This window comes from Abramis brama (assembly GCF_963993115.1).
Source record: "Abramis brama genome assembly, chromosome: 15".
Lineage (NCBI taxonomy): Eukaryota > Metazoa > Chordata > Actinopteri > Cypriniformes > Leuciscidae > Abramis > Abramis brama.
Window position 1 is genome coordinate 37,203,569 of NC_139977.1, and position 20,873 is coordinate 37,224,441.

The 20,873-nt window shown below is 38.9% G+C and overlaps 1 long non-coding RNA gene across 2 annotated transcripts; it reads left to right on the forward strand.

Moving 5' to 3' along the window:
• Positions 1–303: 303 nt before the first annotated feature.
• On the forward strand, positions 304–16,653 carry LOC311096843. 2 transcript variants are annotated; one of them, XR_014609143.1, is made up of 4 exons: positions 304–479; positions 672–786; positions 14,944–15,112; positions 15,287–16,653. It is a non-coding gene; the product is annotated as an uncharacterized lncRNA (long non-coding RNA). The 2 variants fall into 2 exon arrangements; XR_014609144.1 differs by lacking the exon at positions 672–786.
• The last annotated feature ends 4,220 nt before the right edge of the window (positions 16,654–20,873 follow it).

The window sequence follows — 20,873 nt, forward strand, 5'->3', positions numbered from 1 at the left end:
ATGTCACCTTATTCAATCATTGAAGACAGTAAAACATCATGACCTTACTTTATCAGGTCTATTAAGGGAAACAGATGGTAAGTTGTATGATGAAATTATTACATTTGTGAAAGAAAGTAAATTATATAAAAGCATATAGTGGGTTTTTTTGTTGTTGTTTTTTTATTCTGTTTTATTTTCCAGTTTGTTTATTTGTTTGCTTGGTTTTTATGTTTATTTATATTTTGTATAAAAGCAAATAACCTGATCCATACTCCATTCCAGTTGGTGGCGGTAATGCACCAATATGCTGGGTTGCCAACCGCCAATAAACACCAAAGAAGAAGAAGAAAACCTTCACTCAACAGGTTTCAGTTCGTGAGATAAAAGAAAGATAAAAATGCCAAAGGAAGAGGACAAGACACAAACTAACAAACCAAGAGAGAAAAAGATGCTGAGAGAAGTAACACAGAGCAGCATTAACGGTGGAACACCAAACTGTGAGTCTTTATGATGTTTAAGATGAAACACTGTTATGGTCTTTCTTCTTCTCTGGTGTCTGAATGTCACATCAGTCCTGGGCTGCTTTTCCCGATAATGTTGTCTCTTAGTGCGCTACGAAGACTCTTAAGGTATAACTTAACTGATGGTATACTACTGCTAGCGTGTTTGTTCCCCGATCTATCCCTTAGGAAGCTGTTTAAGATATTCCTTCTTACGTGCGACGTTACCCGGTGCTGTCCGTGGCGATGCTGCTGAATCTGCTGATATCGATTCTCTCGTGCAGGGGCTGCTTCACTGCGTTAGGTGAGAAAGCGGTGTACTTTGTAAAAGAAGCACTTCAGAAATAGTTGAAGTTGCATTTACTAGGACTCATGGGATATTATAAAATATAATCCAAACTATAATAGCCTAGCCTACATATTGTAAAATTGTATCATATAGCCTATTGCTGCCACAATAACCATTTAAATTTTATGTGCTTTCTTCTCTTTCCCATTTTTGTTCGCTGAGGTGGAGCTGCGATGAAATATTGTTCTTGTATAATATATTTACTAATTAACTAATATTTGGCAGCCGGTAGACTAGCTGTCGCTTTCAGACCTGACGCACTGATCCAGGGGCGGAGGGGGACCAAAAAATCTACCGGGAAATTTCGTAGACCACCGGCCCTCGGTGTTTAAAAAAAATAAAAAAATTGCTTACAAATATATACTACTAACGTCATAGAACCCTTGCAAAATTATTTTAAATATATTTAGAAAGCCACCGCGACTGGTCACATGGTCTACTCTATGGTTAGATTGATTTGTTTAGATCCAGTGAAATTGCTACCTTGACAACGCCACGTCATGTTTAAGGTTTTGTTCTATGCGTTCTATTTTTTACAGTCTATGGTTCTACGGAGTTAATACCCTGCAATCTGCAATCTCACCACTAGATGCCACTACACAAATGCATGTTGACGTTGTAGATTATAACAGTAAAGTTTTTGTAGGTTTCGTGAAAATCTAAAATTACAATAAAATGACTGCAAAACAACATGAAATACCAAGTATAATGATTATTATTTAAAAGATCTTGAAGTCAACAACAACATACAATAATAATAACAGAAAAAAATAAATGACAGACACGTTTTTCCCCAAAGGGATTTTGCTATGCATATGCATGTTTGGAACAGACCTAAACAGGCCATTTAACAGTTGCTAATATAGATGCTTTGACTATACACAAACATAAGTGGCATTGGGCATTGTAGCACTGTGAGTGTACACACACACACACACACACACTCTCTCTCTCTCTCTCTCTCTCTCTCTCTCTCTCTCTCTCTCTCTCTCTCTCTCTCTCTCTCTCTCTCTCTCTCTCTCACACACACACACACAGTCTGCCTCCTCCATTTTTTTTTTTCTTTTGAGCCTGACCTTCTCAGTGCGCCACCTGTCAGTTTTCTTTTTTGCCCTTCCATAATTTAACTCACTCACACAGATGTTAGACTTCCAAAACGTGACCAGGAAAAAGAGGTGTTTGGCGGCTTTTTACACCAAAGGCCGGTCCGACAGGCTATGCCATTTGGGGAGGGGCTGCTCACTGATCCCCCTATGTTTTTGAAAATCCTAGACATGGTTGGACCTGCCGAACGGGTTGAGCACTTTTATATAGGGATCTCCCAGTCACGTGACCCCTAGCCGCGTGTCAGCCATTTTGACGGAATACTTCAGCGCACCTACATACATGAGAATGCGGATTATCACGTTTTATGGCTGCGAATTGATTAAAATAATGAATAATGGTCACTGTATTAATTATCTTGAGCCTGCTGAAATGTTCCTATAAATATATTTTCTTTCCAACTGTGCAATCTGAATAAAAATAGGCTAAATATATTTATCCACTAAGCTGCAGCTCGTCTTCCCATTAACAGTTTTTTTTTTTTTTTCTCTTTCTGACATTTCATACCTGTTGGGTTTACATTTTTTAATTAAATTGACTATAAAAAAAAAGATTGCTTGTGTGTGCTGGTGTTTATTCCAGTCTTTTAAAATAGTTGAATGAATGAATGCTCGCGAGGTGCCTGTAACGATGTTAAATAAGCTAGGCTTATAATGTACACAGGGTAGAGGAGAATTACAGTCAACTACTTTGAATAGTATAGCATTTTGGGCTTAAACATGTAAACGGTGAAAAGATTGACATTGAAAAATAAATCCAAATAATCCAAATAAATAAATGTTCGTGGTTAGCACTGATGTTATTCATTTGTTCTCACACACTTCAGCGTCGTGGTCACTGGTTTAGACAAACACTGCCATCTATTATTAATCTATTATTAGCGCACCGTCAGCTAACTCTTCACGTCATGTCAGCGGTTTAGCATTTTCTATTCCGTCAAGATGGCTGCTCCAAATGGCGTGACGTCACGCGGGACGTCCCTATAGATCCTCACTGACATCACTCACTTCTAAAACTTGTCTGCCGCCATCTTGAGTACCTTAATCACGTCAGTCGCAAAGGAACTAGCTATGCCTTCAATATGTTGTGCGGTGGAGTGCAACAACAAAAAAGGAGACCCCAAATTATCCTTTTACAGGCTAACGTTACCTCAGGACAAAAAAAGACGCCGTAATTTGCGGATAGGACGGGTGGGACATGTCCCCACCACTTTTGAAACATCTCGCGGCACTAATGTACCAATACAAATAAACAAAACATCTCCAGTTCACTAGCAGAGCACTAGCAGAGCTAAAATGTGTTGTTTCTGAAATCAAGTGGTCAAAGTGCTTGTTGCCGCTGCGATCAGTGGCGCGGATACTGTGTTTTCTCTTCACTCAGATGCATGCTTAAATGTGGAGAGACTCTCTATTCGTTACAGTGAAATTACACAACAAACTGCACACAAACGTGTCCCTGCTGATAAACAACCACTGATAAACATAATCGTTTTTGATAAAAAAAATTTAAAAAAACTATATGAGTGCGCATTAGAACCCAGAAGCTCTGACACGCTTGGCAAATGTTCTGCCCCGGGATAATATCATTGAATGCCAGGATTGGTAGTTCGGTAGCAGTGGACAGAGGCTGGAAGTACGCATCAGGTATCGCGTAGGGATCACACCCTAACGATATTATTTTTTAAAAGTAGAGTTTCTTTTCATGGCAGTCGAGGTGCGAAATGTTGTCTTTCATAGCCATTTACTGTATCCGTACGAAGCTGTAAATAGTTGCAAGCTAGCTAGTTAATGCTTGTCAGTACCATATACAGTAGGTACTCAAGATGGCGGCAGTCAACTGGAAAAAGAGCGGATGACGTAAGAGGTCACGTGACTGATATTCATGTATACTGTGTTGAGCAGAGAGGCTGCACAGTTTGACCAGCGGGAAGCGGCCGCACATCAGGCCGCCTGATGGTGTTGCTAATATAACTCGCAATGTATAACTATTATCAGACCGGCCCTCGCGGCCTCGAAACACTACCGGCCCACCGGGAAAAGTCCAGACTCTCCCGATTGCCACTCCGCTACTGCACTGATCCATTATACTGTTTTTTATATAGCCAATATAGGCTACTTGTCTTTATGTGCTGCACTTTGGGTGTGAGCACAAAATCTGCTGCAATGAGTAAAATTATGCTCAATACGCGCAATCCCTCACCAAAATTCAAGCCCTGTAACACCAACAATATTCATCTGGAGCACCAATGAAAGGAGTGAGTGAGTGAGGAGAGGAGGGTTTGTGTGTAACTCGCTGTTGGAGAGATGAGAGCGAGAATGCGCAGCTATTGTGTATCCTGCGTTAGAGTTTCAGATATTTCAGTTGATATGTGTCGAAAAATCTATATTTTTGACACCACTAGATTGCACTTAGTTTATTATTTCAGATGCCTTTTAAAAAACTACAATTGAAAAAATGTATAATATATAATAATTATAGCCAAAGTGGCTAGGAGTGACTGTTACTCGCAGCTGCTGAAATCCACACGCATTTGGCAGGTGTTAATGTCAAGCTGGTCACAAATAACATTTCACTCAGATTATCTATATTTCCAACAGATATATGGAAAAATAGAAAATAAAATAATTTTATGCATGTATTTAATGTCAGTCAAGTCCGGAGTAAGACACACCCCACAGCAACACGTTTGTGGCACAACGTCTCAGATACTACTATAGCAGATAAAAAATAAATTGTAAATAAATTACTTTCGACTGATTCCTTACAAAAGTGTGCATCAAATTTGCTAAACACAGAAGCTTGAACGTGTGTGTGTGTGTGTGTCTGTCTTCGGAGGACGCAATCCAAGGAAACCATCAAGGCAAATGTCCGTGAGCTTCATTTCCATTCATCTGATCTCCAGTGGCGATAACGACGCACAGAAGCCACTGCCACATGATGTCACAATGCTTATAACACACACACACTCTCTCACACTCTCTCTCTCAGTTTCACTATCTTTGTGGGGACTCTCCATAGGCGTAATGATTATTTATATTGTACAAACTGTATTTTCTTTTCCCTAACCCAAAGTTAGAGTTGTTGTTTCTCTGAGACTAATAAGGTGAATAACCTAATGATGCATCAAACAAATAAATGAAGGATTATTTGTTATTAACTAGCATCAGCTATATTACATCTAAGGTAAATTAGAAAATCATATACTGATAATATACAACAATGCCAAGGTCTGGAAATAGGTTTGGTAAAGTGATATTTATATGTTCCTCATGGTTTAGTGAGCATCTGACGGCGGTGACGTCTTCCACTGGTTGTGTCGGACTATAACCTTTTTTTATTTGGGGTGAAAATTCTAACATGCCTGAGAAGAGTTTTGCACAATTGAATATCATCAGAACAGCCACTGTATTTAAATTATGATGATAACGAGGTGAGAAGAGAGATGTTTATGATCAGGACACATAAAATCACATATTTATCATCAACACATACTTCAACAGCTTTATTAAGATCTTTTATGAATATTGTAGTGTTAATATGAGATGTTGTACACTGAGTTCACACAGCTGTTGATCAGCAATAGATGAAGGTGACTTAACTTGACTGTTGCACGAAGCTAGTTGAACAAACTCTGAGTTTCAGAATATGTTTAGAGTTGACAAATCCAGATAATCCACGCTGGTTTAGATCAGATTCAGTGGTCTCACAAAGCTTGGGATAAATTGTCTGTCAACTCAGGTTTGATCCAGAGTTTGCGAATGCGAAATAACTCTGATTAACTCTGAAGCGTTTGCAGCAAACAGCCAATCACACGCAACACGGAGAGCGTCAGAGACACTTCTCTTCTGAAGATTAAGAGATCGTTTAGAAAATTATCATGAAATTAAAACCGTTTACAGGGCAGTAATAAACACTGCTGCAGCGAAAGCTTGAGAAGACAGCTGAAAGAAAATATCTGATTATAACAATGCATGTGAATTAAAGAAGGCCTATTAATTATAGGTTCAGGAAGAGCTCAAATGAATACATGTTGTTTAAAAGCCTTATATATGAACATATGTAGGCTATTATATTTATATTAATTTAAAGGTGCATTGTGTAACATTTAGGAGAATCTGTTGACCGAAATGCAATATCATATACATAACTATGTTTTCAGTGGTGTATAAAGACCTCACATAATGACCCGTTATGTTTTTATTAGCTTAGAATGAGTCATTTCTCTCTACACACACCGCGGGTCTCCTTACATCCACATGTTTCTACAGTGGCCCTAAATGGACAAACACGTTTCGTCACTATGTTGTTCTTCATGTAAAGAAGCTTGAGCTAAAGTCAGCGAATAAAACACTGACACAATGATGAACAAGTGACAATGATATTCACAATAACATATCGTTTTATCGTTATCAAGTAAACCTAATTTTTATCTTTGTAAAGAAACCTCATTGCTTAACTGGCTACTCTCTGCTGTTTCATGGCTAGTTCACACTACAGGATTTTAAGCCCGATTTAAGTCCGATTTGCAAATTATCAGGCTCGCCGACCGGTCGGGCTGTAATCACGTGCAAATCTGCGGGTGATCCGCGCTCGCCAATCTTTAAGTGTAAAATACTTAACGACGCATCAAAAATGCTCGCTGACACATCGCCGACGCCAGACAAATATCTAGCATGCCAAATATCTGGAGCTGTCGGCCGACTCGATAGCCTGTGGTGTCACGTGTCGCGACGAGCAACAGCCAATGATCATCTTGTTATAACATTACAAAAGCCTTTTGTATTTGTAACCATCGTTGCCAAACCACAACAGGCAGCTGCTTTTTCATTATAGTGTTTTACTCACTTCCAAATCTGTGTGTTCACACTACACAACTTTAAACGTCGGTAGATCGCTGTGTGTCTCTGACAGACAATCCCTGCTGCCCGCGTGTGCTTATCCTTTCACCGATATTCTTTTTATTTTTTTCCTGGTTCTAAACAGATCATTGTGCAAACAAAATATATATATGTATATAATTTATTTATTTTTTGCCAATTTTGGCAAATTTTCAAATAGACAATGCACCATTTCCCATTCCACTTCTTGCGCATGTTTTCATGACAAAATGTGGTTTTGGGACCGGATAGAGTCGTTGGGGGACAGAGTTGTTGTCAGCTTGTGTAGTGTGTAACCCCCTGTTGCAGATCATTTACGTAGTGTCACATAGACTTCAAGACTCCAGAGCAAGTCATGTAGTCTAAACAGCACAGCGATCTGCCGACGTTTAAAGTTGTGTAGTGTGAACCAGAGCCATAGAGAGAAAGAGTTGCGACACTCTTTGATGTCGCCGCTATGGCTGTCACGTGGTTCATGTAAGCCCCAATAGTTCCAAAACATACACTGGCTGTCATGTTCTTCTATGGGACAGACAGCAGCGATTGCATTATTGAACGGTAAATATAAAATAAAACACACACCCAAGTACTTTTTCAGCTGTTATTGCATTTTGTTAATGTCAGTTTTGCATTTGGAGATAAGTTTTAGGCTATATTTTTGGAGGGAAAAGCTTCGTGTTCATGTTCGCATGGGTAGTAGTAGAAACTTTTCCATATCATTCATCTGATGATGGACGTCTCATATTTATTTTAGCACAACTGGGCTGTATTAGGCTATTGATTCCCGTGATTTTGCTTATACATTTTGATTCAGCCATTACACCTTCGTGATCACGCGAAGAGGTCTGCCGTGGCGGTCCGTTCAGAAATCTCTTAGAAGCTAGCTCACTTCTTCTGATGAAAGTGGCCACCCCCAGGACCACAACGTGAAACATGATCATGTTAAGACTAAGAATATAATTTTAAGATTAAGCCATACACATATTATCAAAACTATAACAGATTAAAAACGAATTTACGCTTTTATGTTTGGGTCTATAGGTAAGTGCAGAGTGAAGAATTTTTTGTAACTTCTGTTACAGCTATTGAGACGTCAATTAAGCATGGCTGATACAAATGAAGGTTTTCAAATAAAATATTTTTTATTAAACAATGACAGACAACAAAAATGTGTGCTTGTGTGAGTGTGTGCCACCATCGCCAGCCGCCGTTCGCCACCAGCAGCAGCAGCCTTGGTTGACATGAGGCTGAAAAAAAAAAGTGTTTATTTTGTTAAAAATTCTTGTTAAAAAAAATCTTCTTTTGAAGAACAATCACTAAACTAGTGTGGATATTACAATACAAAGTTTCCTCACAGTAAATGAGTATCTGAGATGGGCTCTGATACAAATTAAGTACAGCCAACACGTCACATAATGAAAAGTTAGTATATCCCAAAAAATTAAATTAAATAAAAGTTGCTATAAAGGTGGTAGCCAGTTGAAATATAGACAGTTGAAAATTCAAAAGAGGTCGATATTTCAGCAACTTACCTCTGGAACAACTCGACGCGCAGCAATGTAAGTGAATGGTGTCCAACGCCCAAATGACAGTGTTTGGACCTATTCCGATCTTCAAATCCCGGAAGTAGGCGGTTAAAAGCGCCGCCATTTTTTACAACGGAGGTCTATGGGAGTGTCGCAACTCTTTCTCTCTATGGCTCTGGTGAACTAGGCATCAGATGACGACATCACTTCCTGTCGACCACCATGTTGGGTGCAGTTCACAACCTCACCACTAGATGCCGCTAAAACTTAAAGACTGCACCTTTAAAGGCACACTATGCAGTTTCCGTTTTCCTCAAACAGCGACCCCTAGAGTTGCTGTGGAGTAGGCCTACTTGTATTTAACGTTACTGTGGTAAACGCCACTCACGCAGAGCCGTCTCTGCACTCTTCCGACCGCGCTTTCGTCGTTTTCTTCGTCGGCCATGATTCACGTCTGAAATGCATGCTAGTGTCTTCCACAGAGGCTGCTTCATATGTTGTTGATGTGTGTGACGTTGTGCCGTAAGGCAAGTCGAGATTTGTCGGGGCACCACCTCTCAAACCTGCATTGCTGGTTTTTCCAGCGACGTCTGGTGTAAATGTGGTCAAATCTCAAAACTGCTTGTGGATTTCCTTGTTCACAAACACGTACACACAAAGTTCATACCTCGTAGACACAGCATAATGTGGCATCCGAGACAATTACAGTTACCAGAGCACCGACTACGCCACCTGGGGAGTTTCACCCCAGGAATTATGCCTAAAGGCTACACAGGTTCACCACCAAGGCAGTTATAAATAGGAGACACAGACTTGTGTACAAAATTACAAAAGGTGCTTTATTTTAATCAGTTTAAAATAACAACAGATTTAACAACAGATTGGGACACACACACGTACTCACGCACACACACGACAATCCACAGGGCTGCAACCTTACTTCAGGTTAATTAGGTGAAAGATCAATTCCGGTTTGTGCCACACACACGCACACTTGTACTAATGTGAGATCTCATGCATACAGCAAAGCACTGCAATCCGTGAGAAACACCACCACCGCACGTCACACGCCCTCGTCCCGAGCAAACCTGCAGCTCCTGAGGAATACACACGCACACACCAAACATAAATTAATAACAAAGTTAAATTTTGCAACCAAACAACCACATAAGAGAAAAACTTCAGATTAAGTTTACTAAACCATTAAGAATTATCAAAAGACAAAAATAGACAAAATAAACAAATATCTGAAAACAATAAGACAGCTACAACCATTAAATCAAACCAATAATTACATTAAGTTGAAATTATAAGGTCAGCTGACTAATCAGCAAAATAAACAATACTCAATACACCCAAGATAAATGGTTTCTCTTCAAAATGAAAAGGAATCAGCCACTGAGTTATAACACAAAAATAAGTAAATCACAACAAAAATACAACATGAAACAAAATAAACAAATGCCCTTAAAGAAAAGAGCTCAACCACACAAACCAAAACAAAAGAAAAAAAATAATAATATTCCACACGCCCCAATAGAAGGGAGTACGCTCAAAAGCGATCCTGATGAAGACAGCACACTGGACGTGTGCTCCACGTGGGAACAAAGCAGCGATATAATCGTGAAAGCGAAGCCACACTTTCTCCTAAAATTTAAACAAACAATTAAAAAAGAGACGGCATGCAAAATCATTCGTCGAGACTTACGAACAAAGAGATTTTGCACTTACCAGCAGGTCGTTGCGGAACTCTGACTAGTCAACACATTCAAACACTCGGTTTAAAAGGAATAATGATCCAGTGTACGTTCTTATACACTAACGCCCTAAAGCCATATTAACAGTCATTAACATTGCCAAATGCTGAAATTACATAAGATTTTAATTAAACATACGTACCAGGCCAACAAGAGAAGGTAACACGCCAACATAAAAGGCAAGATTAGAGGGCATACGCACATTTGAGTATAAAACTCGCTTACGGAGTGACAAAGCCACACGGGAGGGGAACAGCAGATGGAAAGTGAAACTACCTAAACAAAGCACTCCTGTTAGCGTTTACACATCAACTCTTAGCTGCCAATATATCACTTTTTCCTACCTGAAATGCTTCACCCCAATCACAAACCCAGCCAGGAGAAGGAACAGCACCCCAGAGGGGAGTCGCTTACCTGAGCTACGAGTGTGGGACGCTTATATGTGTACGTAACACGGCGCCCATTACTGACGTCACACAAACGTCTTAACTCTCATGTCACAATCTACCGTCTATTTTTTTTAATCGGCGTCCCGACGATAAATGAACTCAAATGAGAACATTAGAGACAAAACTAACGACTCTTGCCCTCAGACTAGTGCCAGGGCCTAAAGTGGGCAGACAAAAATTAAACAGGAGCCACCATAGCGACACCGCACTTAAAATCATTTACAAGGGATACAGAGAACAATGGGTAAGCATCATCGTACTCAACATCTACAGAGAACAATGGATAAGCATCATCGTACTCAACATCTACAGAGAACAATGGATAGGCGTCATCGTACTCAACATCTACAGAGAACAATGGATAAGCATCATCGTACTCAACATCTACAGAGAACAATGGATAGGCATCATCGTACTCAACATCTACAGAGAACAATGGATAAGCATCATCGTACTCAACATCTACAGAGAACAATGGATAAGCATCATCGTACTCAACATCTACAGAGAACAATGGATAAGCATCATCGTACTCAACATCTACAGAGAACAATGGATAGGCGTCATCGTACTCAACATCTACAGAGAACAATGGATAAGCATCATCGTACTCAACATCTACAGAGAACAATGGATAAGCATCATCGTACTCAACATCTACAGAGAACAATGGATAAGCATCATCGTACTCAACATCTACAGAGAACAATGGATAGGCGTCATCGTACTCAACATCTACAGAGAACAATGGATAAGCATCATCGTACTCAACATCTACAGAGAACAATGGATAAGCATCATCGTACTCAACATCTACAGAGAACAATGGATAAGCATCATCGTACTCAACATCTACAGAGAACAATGGATAAGCATCATCGTACTCAACATCTACAGAGAACAATGGATAGGCGTCATCGTACTCAACATCTACAGAGAACAATGGATAAGCATCATCGTACTCAACATCTACAGAGAACAATGGATAGGCATCATCGTACTCACAACATCTACAGAGAACAATGGATAAGCATCATCGTACTCAACATCTACAGAGAACAATGGATAGGCATCATCGTACTCAACATCTACAGAGAACAATGGATACCCCAACCGAACGATGGCTCTGCAGTTCGGTGGGAGCTAGTTTTCCGATGGCCGGACAAAGCGTAAATTTCCTTCCCCGGTCGCTGGTGCAGCCCGGGGGGAGAGTCCAGCGCGGGGAGGAACACGTGCTCCATCGCAATCCCTAGCGAAATGGCCCGCGCGTTGACAACGCCTACAAATCACAGGGTTTCTACGAAGAACAGAGTTTTGGAACTGGGGGTTTTGCACCCGAGCAAGACCCTGCACTAGTTGGTTCAGCTGTTCCTGCTGACGCATTAACAGATCTTTCAACTCACCCAACTCAGATTTTGCTATCGAACCACCAACATCCACATTCTGTGTCCCTTGCACCCCATACTGAACTCCATGCACTAACGGAAGCGACTGACTTCTGCCTCTTGCCCCTCCTGGCACCCCTTCCCGCTCCCATCGAATGGCTTCGCCTCGAACCTCCAAAAAAATGCACATTGGCTGACGGCGCACATACTGTTTAAGTTCGCGACGTAATGCCGGATCTAAAGCAAATTCCGCAAATTGGTCACGCAATAGCATTTCAGCATTTGGCATGGCAGTAGATGACTGCTGCTTTACCCGCTCTTGAAAACTCATCAAGGCAAGGGAGAACTCCAATAAGGTCTCCCCTTCCTGCTGTCTCCAAGAAAAGAACGCTTCCTGTAAAGCCACGTACGACAAGGAACAACCATACAACTCACGAAGGGCTGCAAATATTTTAGCTGGGTCCCTTCTCTCTGTAGCTGAACGAAGTCTAATTTCTTCCCGAGCCTCTCCCTCTAGATGATCAAAGAGGAAGAAAGCCCGGTCTGCTACAGGGATGCAACGTGCTCTTATACACGCCTGTACTTCATCGACCCACTCACTTATACCTATACCTGATTTTCCATTAAATTTCGGACACTTCCTGTCCCTTGGGACAAAAACGAACCTATCAATGGTCTCAGCACTGGCCTCCCCTAAGGAAGGCCTATCTGCTACAGCAGCCTCACTAACCTGAGCAGTACCTACAGAACGGGTGGTTTGTTGTTCCAATCGCAAGCTTTCGTTCTCTGCCCTCAGTTGTACTATCAGATCCCGCAACTCCTGCAACTCCTCCATTTTCTTGTTTCAAATTCCTATATGAAAAACAATTTCTCAATGACACCTATACCGCTGCCTTGTTCCCACCTAAAAGAAAAGAGAAAAAAAACAACCAACTCAATGAAGAATTTTTTTTTTTTTTTTTTTTAAGGAAAAAAAAAAGAGAAACAACAGCAGAAAAAAAAGAATTATACCCAAACCTGCATCTCCACAGAACTTCCTAAATCTAGGTGGATCCTGCCGACTACGCCAGATTGTGGCATCCGAGACAATTACAGTTACCAGAGCACCGACTACGCCACCTGGGGAGTTTCACCCCAGGAATTATGCCTAAAGGCTACACAGGTTCACCACCAAGGCAGTTATAAATAGGAGACACAGACTTGTGTACAAAATTACAAAAGGTGCTTTATTTTAATCAGTTTAAAATAACAACAGATTTAACAACAGATTGGGACACACACACGTACTCACGCACACACACGACAATCCACAGGGCTGCAACCTTACTTCAGGTTAATTAGGTGAAAGATCAATTCCGGTTTGTGCCACACACACGCACACTTGTACTAATGTGAGATCTCATGCATACAGCAAAGCACTGCAATCCGTGAGAAACACCACCACCGCACGTCACACGCCCTCGTCCCGAGCAAACCTGCAGCTCCTGAGGAATACACACGCACACACCAAACATAAATTAATAACAAAGTTAAATTTTGCAACCAAACAACCACATAAGAGAAAAACTTCAGATTAAGTTTACTAAACCATTAAGAATTATCAAAAGACAAAAATAGACAAAATAAACAAATATCTGAAAACAATAAGACAGCTACAACCATTAAATCAAACCAATAATTACATTAAGTTGAAATTATAAGGTCAGCTGACTAATCAGCAAAATAAACAATACTCAATACACCCAAGATAAATGGTTTCTCTTCAAAATGAAAAGGAATCAGCCACTGAGTTATAACACAAAAATAAGTAAATCACAACAAAAATACAACATGAAACAAAATAAACAAATGCCCTTAAAGAAAAGAGCTCAACCAAACAAACCAAAACAAAAGAAAAAAAATAATAATATTCCACACGCCCCAATAGAAGGGAGTACGCTCAAAAGCGATCCTGATGAAGACAGCACACTGGACGTGTGCTCCACGTGGGAACAAAGCAGCGATATAATCGTGAAAGCGAAGCCACACTTTCTCCTAAAATTTAAACAAACAATTAAAAAAGAGACGGCATGCAAAATCATTCGTCGAGACTTACGAACAAAGAGATTTTGCACTTACCAGCAGGTCGTTGCGGAACTCTGACTAGTCAACACATTCAAACACTCGGTTTAAAAGGAATAATGATCCAGTGTACGTTCTTATACACTAACGCCCTAAAGCCATATTAACAGTCATTAACATTGCCAAATGCTGAAATTACATAAGATTTTAATTAAACATACGTACCAGGCCGACAAGAGAAGGTAACACGCCAACATAAAAGGCAAGATTAGAGGGCATACGCACATTTGAGTATAAAACTCGCTTACGGAGTGACAAAGCCACACGGGAGGGGAACAGCAGATGGAAAGTGAAACTACCTAAACAAAGCACTCCTGTTAGCGTTTACACATCAACTCTTAGCTGCCAATATATCACTTTTTCCTACCTGAAATGCTTCACCCCAATCACAAACCCAGCCAGGAGAAGGAACAGCACCCCAGAGGGGAGTCGCTTACCTGAGCTACGAGTGTGGGACGCTTATATGTGTACGTAACACGGCGCCCATTACTGACGTCACACAAACATCTTAACTCTCATGTCACAATAAGAATAAAAATCCTCCAGCACACTACACTGCAGTGCTCTCACAAACCTTGTGCTTCCTTATTACCAACCGCTCACACACTTGTACTCAGATGCTCTAATTATACACAACTATATAAATACACATCTATCTATATATATACATTATATCTAATTATACTCTAATTATACACAATCACAGCGCCACTCAGTGGACAACAACAACTTTGCAACACAACAAATGGCTCCTACACATATAACGAAACCTGCTAAAAACCAATCTCTTGAACTTACCTGGTAGCAACTGAAACTTTGTGCAACAGGCCTCTGATGTCTCGTGATATGATGTTATATCGCTTTAATGAAACTCTGTCTGTGTGATTGAACAGATTCAAATGAAGAGGAGAAAGAAAATCAGCAGAAATCACAGATCAGCAGAAAACAAGAAGACTGAGAGAAAAATGGAGGACAGAAATGAGACACAAACCAGTGAATCACCAGAGAAAAGAGGACAGAGACTTGATAGATGTGAGAGTATGGAGAAACTAAAGCCAGAATGTGAGTGTGAACTTACTTTTACTGTTTTCTAAAGACTTCTGTCATAAAGTGTCAGATTCAGTGTCAATTAAACTGACTTTTCTGCACTCGAAGATGATGCTTTTTGCAATTGTTAACTATGTGTTCTTGATATACAGAGATGATGATAATCTGATATATATTTGTGATTTCTAGTCTAATGATCCAGACGAGCCTGTAAAGTTTGATTCTGATGTCAAAACTGAGGATTCTCATCAAACCCTTCATCATGTTCTCAAGAACATGATCTTCATCATCATCATCTTCATCATCATCTGTTCTCTCCTGTCTTCTGGAATCTTCTGCACACTCTTCTGAACACAAACACACTCATCAAGATCTTCTTTCTCAGTCTGAACTCTCATTGTTCTCCATCAGTAAACTATATTGTATTGTATTGTAGTATAGTATAGAGTATATATATTCTCTTCCTCTGATGGCAGTGACTGATGAAGCTTTCACCCACACGGATTGTGTGTAACTGAAGAAACTTGCGCTAAAACACCAGGAGAACAAGCAAACGACAGACACACACACACACACACACACACACACACACACACACACACACACACACACACACACACACACACACATTGTGTGTAACTGAAGAAACCTGCGCTAAAACACCAGGAGAACAAGCAAACGCTACACACACATTTCAGGACTCAAACTGGGACTTCAGTGTTACGCTCAGTCACCTGTTCATTTTTCATTTATGTTATTTATTTATACTATATTTATTTTATTTTGTATAGTGTACATTTTTGTAAATAATAGCTACAAGTAATATTCACCTCTTATTAAAGGCAACATTATATTTTGGATGTTGTCTTTAATACATATTGTAAAGAGTTCTCCTGTTAACAAAAAACACAACAAAAACTTGAAGATTGTTCTGAAGATGAACAAAGGTCTTGCAGGTTTTGGAACGACATGAGGGAGAGAAATTAATGACAGAAACTTCATTTTTAGGTGAACAAACCCTGTTAAGTAAGGGTTCCTTCCATTCCTGATGTTGCTCTGCTGTTAAACTTCACTGACAACAGTTTCACACCATGAACATTTGATCATCTTCATCTTCACCATCATCATCATCTTCATCACACACAGACTCATTTCACACAATATTTTGCTCTGCTCATTTATTTGTAAAATTTGTATTTCAAAATTTCTATTGCACATTTCATGCATCTTTGTTTATTTAAGATTTATGTATATTTTGTATATATTTCTGTATATATTTGTGTATCAATTTCTAATTATTTGTGTACGGAAGATGTTATAGAAAATTTAGAAGAGGAGAAGAGGAGAGGGAAAAGACGAGTCATGACTTTTCATCTGTTGTTTCATGTCACAGTTTTCCTGCTAAACTTAATCTTCCTACAAATATCAGGAAAATACAGTCCAATAAACCCTCACTAAACACATTTAAGAAAAAAAAAAGAAAAAATGTATAAAGATACATGTAAATGTAATTAGACATAATAAATAAAATAAAAATCCAAACAACCGAATCTCATTATGACGCAAACTCAGTGTTAAATGTCAAACACACAACAACACACACACTGCTCAGAGATTCACACACACACACACACACACACACACTGCTCAGAGATTCACACACACACACACACACACACACCTGTGTCTCATTAAAGGGGTCATATAATGCCATTTTTGTACAAGCTAATATGATTCTTTAGGGTCTAAATTAAAAGTCTGTAATATACTTTAATTAAAAATTCTCATTAGTATTGTAAGAAAACACTCATTTTACCTGGTCAAAAACAGCTCTGTTTTCAGCACGCCGTTTCAGTGCATGTGTCTTTAAATGATAATGAGCTTTGCTCACCCCGCCCCTCTGTTCTGTGCGTACACTTATATTAATCTTTGCAAATCGCTTGCTGCACGCTTCATGATGAATGCGGCTATTTTTACACTCAGGGTACATTACGGCATGTTTTCTATGTACGACGTTCTTGATATAATTCATAATCCCACGTTTATAATGAACAACGCGTTATGGTTATTGTGTTATGGTTATTACAAACGGTGTGCACAGAACAGAGGGGCGGGGTGAGCAAAGCTCATTATCATTTAAAGACACATGCACTGAAACGGCGTGCTGAAAACAGAGCTGTTTTTGACCAGGTAAAATGAGTGTTTTCTTACAATACTAATGAGAATTTTTAATTAAAGTATATTACAAACTTTTCATTTAGACCCTAAAGAATCATATTAGCTTGTACAAAAATGGCATTATATGACCCCTTTAAGACTAAATCTGTATCATGAACGTAAAGACACACGGTTCAGTTTATCAGGATCAGTGTCTCTCTCTGCTGGAGATCATCAGTATTACAGCAGATCAACAGAAGATCACATGATCATCTACATCAGATCACACTTCACAAGAGGTTTGGGTTCATTGACCTCAAGCGCTCCTGGAGGTTTGCTCGAACATTTGATATTTCACACTTTTTTCTTTTACTGGTATTGGGTGGTTACGTGTCAAATTAACATGTTTTTCTAAAGAAAGACAAACATAACTAGTGATGAAAGCCAACATATTAAATGCTATGGATGAATATTTAATGAATCCACTATTTTGTTTGAGTTTATTGAGTTATGATGTGCAGTAAGTTGAATGATGTTCTGTCAGACAGTGTGTGATCTTTGTGCCGAATGATGAAAAACACACAGTTGTCAAAATAACAATCATGTGGAGAATCTTAAGCCCACCGGCATTATAGTTGCTACAGTATATAGTTGTAATTTTCCTTTTGTAAGTATTTTTCTAGATGGTATCCATGTTTTATGTCTCAATGAAATACAATCAAACAACCAAATATGGAATTTTAAGAAAAAAAAAAAAAAAACTGGGGATAATAAATGCAGAACATGTTCACATGTGACACTATTAACACGACTATGCATGAAACCATTCAGAAACATGTGGGCACAAATGGGTTTTAAGTAAATACAGTACATGAACACTAATGATGTTCAGGAGTAACTATATTTTGGTCAGCCTCAATATTTTTTAAACTATACTAAAGTGATTAATTAAACAGTTTATCAATTATTTATAGGCTACTGAAAATATGTTTAATATTCATCCATTCCTAAGTAGGGTTGTGGGATTAATATTCATGGAGAATAAAATTGTTATTTTTCTTTTGGATTTGGGGTGAATTATGCTTTGTACATGTGCTCAGAATTATTGCAAATACAAGTTTCCTAGCTCAAAATTGGACATGTTGACATGAACGCTCTCTAGTCATATTTACTACTAAAAACTGAGATAATTTTGATACCCGAGTTTCTGAGGCAGAACATTTTCTCTTTGTAGATCGATTGCACCGAGAGGAACGAGGAACAGGGAACAGGGAACAAGGAACGAGGATAAGCGCTTATCCAAATGGATTCGGTCCAAGTCATAGCTAGAGTAAGCAATCTCTCTCTCTCTCTCTCTCTCTCTCTCTCTCTCTCTCTCTCTCTCTCTCTCTCTCTCTCTCTCTCTCTCTCTCTGTGTGTGTGTGTGTGTGTGTGTGGTGCTGGGGATTCCCAGCATGTGAGCAGAAGGAAGGATTATGGGAAATGTAGTGTTGGATGGTGACTGAGCGGCTGACCGTGACAATTATATTTTCATCATATACATTTTTTTTTTAAATAAATTTTAAATTCTTTTAAATTTTAGGTTTCGTCCCTCACATGAGGATGATATTTGGGGATATGTGGCATCTAAAAGACTGATAGCATGGTGAATGTTTATATAATGGTTGTCAATGAATGGTATTGTAGATTATTAGATTAATAGATAACAGCAGAGCACTACAGTAGTGGTTACCAAACTTTTTTTAATCAAAGTATCACTTCAGAGTGTTTTTTTTTTCTTTATGGTGCAACAAACCCAAATAAATAAATAATTAATTATTAATATAAAAAAATCCACATCAGCTGTTTGTGGCATGATCCTCCTTGTGAATTGTGACTACATTCTTCTTTTATATATATATATATATATATATATATATATATATATATATATATATATATAAAGATTTTCTATCTTTCTATCATTTTCTGGGAGTTGGGATTGCCTGATTTTTTCTGTCCTCTTTCAGTTTTTCCGCTCTTTTCTTCTCTGGTATTTAAGAGGCTTATCTTCAGATCTGTCTCCAGCATGTTAACCACTTTCTCTTTTGATACTGTATTCTGACGAACTGTACATGAAGCGAACAGCCTTAAAAAATAATCTGTTCTTCTCAGCTGTAAGGTAAATCACATTTTTATTTTGGTAGCAGTTTTCATGAGGTCTTTGAGATGAAATCATATCTGTTCAGCTTGAACCACTACTGGTGTTTGTCAAAGACCTGGGGCCCGTTCTTCGTACATCGCTAACTCAGTTAGCTGGATTTGATTGTTGACGATTTGGCATGATCTTGGATTGTTTGGTTCTTAGAAGCTCATCCTAGACTTGCTGTCATAGCAACAGGTCCGTAAGCTTAAACCTGCTCGGGAGCTGATGCGGGAAGTCCAGCGCAGCGCGATAGTGCACTTTCTGAGATATATATTTTTTCTTGTGACTTGTGAGATTGTCGTTTAAAATACAGTTTTAGTTTTTTTTGTGGCATTTCCAAGCCACTTAAGACCCAATGTTGGAAATCATTTTTTTTAAAGCAGTTTTTTTTTTAGGCTATCATAATTTTTTATGAGGATCATGCAATCATGACCATGCCGATTACAGTTGCCTATATGTCACTCAGGCTTAAAGGGATACTCCACTTTTAAATGAAAATTCTGTCATCATATACTCACCCTCATGTTGTTTCAAACCTGTATGAATTTCTTTCTTCTGCTGAACAGGAAGGAAGATATTTAGAAGAATATCAGTACAGTTTCTGGTCTCATTGACTTCCATAATAGGAAAAAAATATACTATGGAAGTCAATGAGACCAGAAACTGTCTGGTTACTGATATTCTTCTAAATATCTTCCTTCCTGTTCAGCAGAAGAAAGAAATTCATACAGGTTTGAAACAACATGAGGGTGAGTATATGATGACAGAATTTTCATTTAAAAGTGGAGTATCCCTTTAACTAACGTGACTGGTACCATAGACTAGGCTGCCATCAAGGCCTCAATGAAGGGGATTATGTGAACAGAAAGGGGGTTCACAATGTAAATGTGCAGCCCAGTTACTATTGTGATTCTTAATATTCCAGATTATATCAAATAAAAAAAGGCATTTGACTAAAATCTTCCATATCACAAATGTGAAAGCAAAATGGCCAGGATCTGTGCATGACTTAAGCATTTTCAGAGATTCACATTTATGCATATTATTTGAAAGTGGTAAGGAAAGTTCCACAATTAAATATCAAGCTCACTGTATTACATACACTAATGCTGATCCTAACAGAACTGCATTTTTTCATAGGTGATTATGACATGTTCCTGCAGACAGGTGTTTTATGACCCCATTCCCTGACCCAAACCAGTTACAGTGCAGCTCTAGCCAGGACAAGGGCACACAATGAAATGAACTTTGGCTAAAGGGAAGATTTCAGTGTCTGAAAAGTCTGAGGGTTGCACACCTGACAGGGCCTGTGACATTGTTGCATGTGCCATATTACACAACATTGGCAAAAAAAAAAACACTTTTCATTAAATGTTTAATAAAAGACAAATATGCTTAGTTCCTTGAGTTTTATTTCAATTGTTCTTTGTAAAG